General features: G+C 38.9%; 1 protein-coding gene across 1 annotated transcript in view; it reads left to right on the plus strand.

Moving 5' to 3' along the window:
• Positions 1–2562, plus strand: part of ZNF385D (zinc finger protein 385D) — an 849687-nt gene that overhangs the window by 283113 nt on the left and 564012 nt on the right. The window lies entirely within an intron of this gene.

The raw sequence follows: 2562 nt of genomic DNA on the forward strand, positions 1-2562 counted from the left end.
TCTGAACTGACTCACTGGCACCTAACCTAACCTAACAACTACGATGCGATTAAATACTAATGCAAAGACTGGCATCCCATAGGGAATCGATTTTGGATGTTTCCGAGGGAAGGAGGGAAATGGTAGGCAGATGGAAAAAAGGAGCTAGACTGTTGATAGACATAGACTCTGATATAGAGAAAGACAGAGGTCTCTATTAGGGAGAAGAGAAAGCAGGAAATCGGGGTAGGGGGTCATGAGTCATTGAACTGATGAACTGCTAGTCAGAAACATCAATTCCCCACCTAATCCATAATTTAAAAATAGAGAAGAATACTGCCTTAGATGGTTTTTCAGTACAGTTGTCTGTCATGGTACAAGAAAGGAGCTGGGTGGCTCAGTGGTTCATCCTCGGCTGCTCAGTGGTGTAGGCTGTGGCAGTTGGAATCCATGGAGATTTGCTGTCTTGGAAACCGTGCAGGATGGTTCTACGCGGCTCTGTAGTTGCTATGAGGCTGAGTCAGGTTTATGACAACGGGTTTGTTTTTCTCAGTGGTGCAAGACACGAGCCTGTCCTCCAAATGTCTGTTGCTAACAAATGACTGTTGTTGATTTTAGGTACCATCCAGTTGGCTCCGTTGCACACAACCTTGCTTGCTGAACCAATAACTATATTGTATTAAATATTTTCTTCTTTACCATATAACAGTCAGAGCAAACACAGTATGACTTTTATTTAGTTTTGCTTACTGAGAGTCTATCTGAACTGCATTGCTTAGAACACATAATCTTTTTAAGCCTGTCTTTAGATTACCAATTATCCATTAGTGATCCCTCAGAAAACAGTTGAAAGGTGCTTATTAAACATAGAGGATTTAGCTGAACTTCTACTGTGAGCACGATTCACTCCAGCTTGTGAGTGTCAGGGTTGTTCCCCTCATATACACCACTTTCGGAAAACTCTGTCATGAGGGTCACTTGTTGAAAACACATTTGAGCCAACGTTTGTGGTAGTTTCTTTAAAACATATAGTTCATAAACATAGCCATTACATAAGACACACACACATATGTTTGATGTTCCAGAAGTAGAATGCCCAAACCCTGTTTCTCGGGAAGGCTTTGCGTCCTGTCCAGGGCTGTGTTATTTGACAAGGCATCCTCGCCATGCCAGAACATGCTAACACATTAACACTGGCAGGTAGTCGTGAACGAAACCGTGAGAGTAGCATCTTCCTTTGGCTTAATCTATGTGCTCTTGGGTTTGTATAACGGTTCTGTTTCCTTCCAAGCATTGTTATGCGGCCCACAACTTTGGTAGGAGGGAAAACAAAAGCTTTAAATTAAAATAATAATAATAAGCTTCAGGTGAAATAGAGGTAGCATGAAGCTTGTTCCCCACCCCAGTATCATACCTGCCACCTGATGTTGGTATTTTCAGATGGTTACTGTGTTTTAGGGAATCTATAAAATCTGAAAATAGGGTTTATTCAGGAAGGCATCATTGTCCTGGAGGATCCATGTAACAGATGTAAAAATGTAATAAGAATATGTAATGAGACTGTAATAAGAAGGCAGCCAACAAAAGTATGACTGTAATTGAGACTCTTGTGCTTTCCTGGTAGAAATATACTGTCTTCTACCAATTTAGATGATGGGAGAAGTGTATTTACTTTCTCTCTGATTTTCATGTATGGAAATAATGTACTTTACCTCAACATAATTTGTGAAATAATATCTATTGTATTAATGGCAGTATTTTTATAATTTAAGTGATTAAAAAAATGCCAGGGTTGCCAAGGGTTACCTGGAAATGTAAACCAGGTTCAGTTCAAATAAGGACAAGAGGAAGCAAGAGGAGGAGAAGGAAAATAGATCAGAGCAGGGGGATGGGAAGAATGAGAAGGAAGAGAAACCGCACTCAGGTTTTGTTGATATGCCGAAATGGCAGTCTATCAGGACTGAGTATTTTTAAATGAAGAATTAAAAAAAATATATCCCTTGGAAAACTAATCTATGTAATGAGAGTTTATAATGTCCAATAAAAGTATTACTATTACTATCTAATTCCTATATTCTGATTTTGCTGTGTTGAATCTACTTACCAGAAAACAGATTATTTACCAAAAGTGGCTTGTCCCCGTCATAATTCCTGAGGACTCAACTATCCTTCTATTCAGTTACAATGAAAGCTTTCATCCTATGCGTAACGACATTCTCTCATAGAATCCTTAGACTTCTGTGTTAAATGTGTGCACTTTAACATTCTCTGCTTGGAATGAGAGTGCAAAGATCTGAATTCAAAGGCCCCATTGCTTGTTGAGTGATAGGCATATGACTTTGATGTATTTCTTTTATATTCTAAACAAGGATATCCACATGATAATAAACGCATGACATTGCTTCTTATGTAAATATAAACGTATAACCCTTCCATGACATGGAGTCTCTACAAGTGAATTATGTTTTGCAGGACTCTTATTTTTATTATCTATGACTCCTCTACAAGGAACACTGGTGACATAGCTGGTTGTAGTATTTGGGTTGCTAACACAACTACTGCAGTTCAAACTCATCGGCCACA

Source organism: Echinops telfairi, unplaced genomic scaffold (assembly GCF_000313985.2).
Source record: "Echinops telfairi isolate 266 unplaced genomic scaffold, ASM31398v2 ScPeMD7_7420;HRSCAF=8458, whole genome shotgun sequence".
NCBI lineage: Eukaryota > Metazoa > Chordata > Mammalia > Afrosoricida > Tenrecidae > Echinops > Echinops telfairi.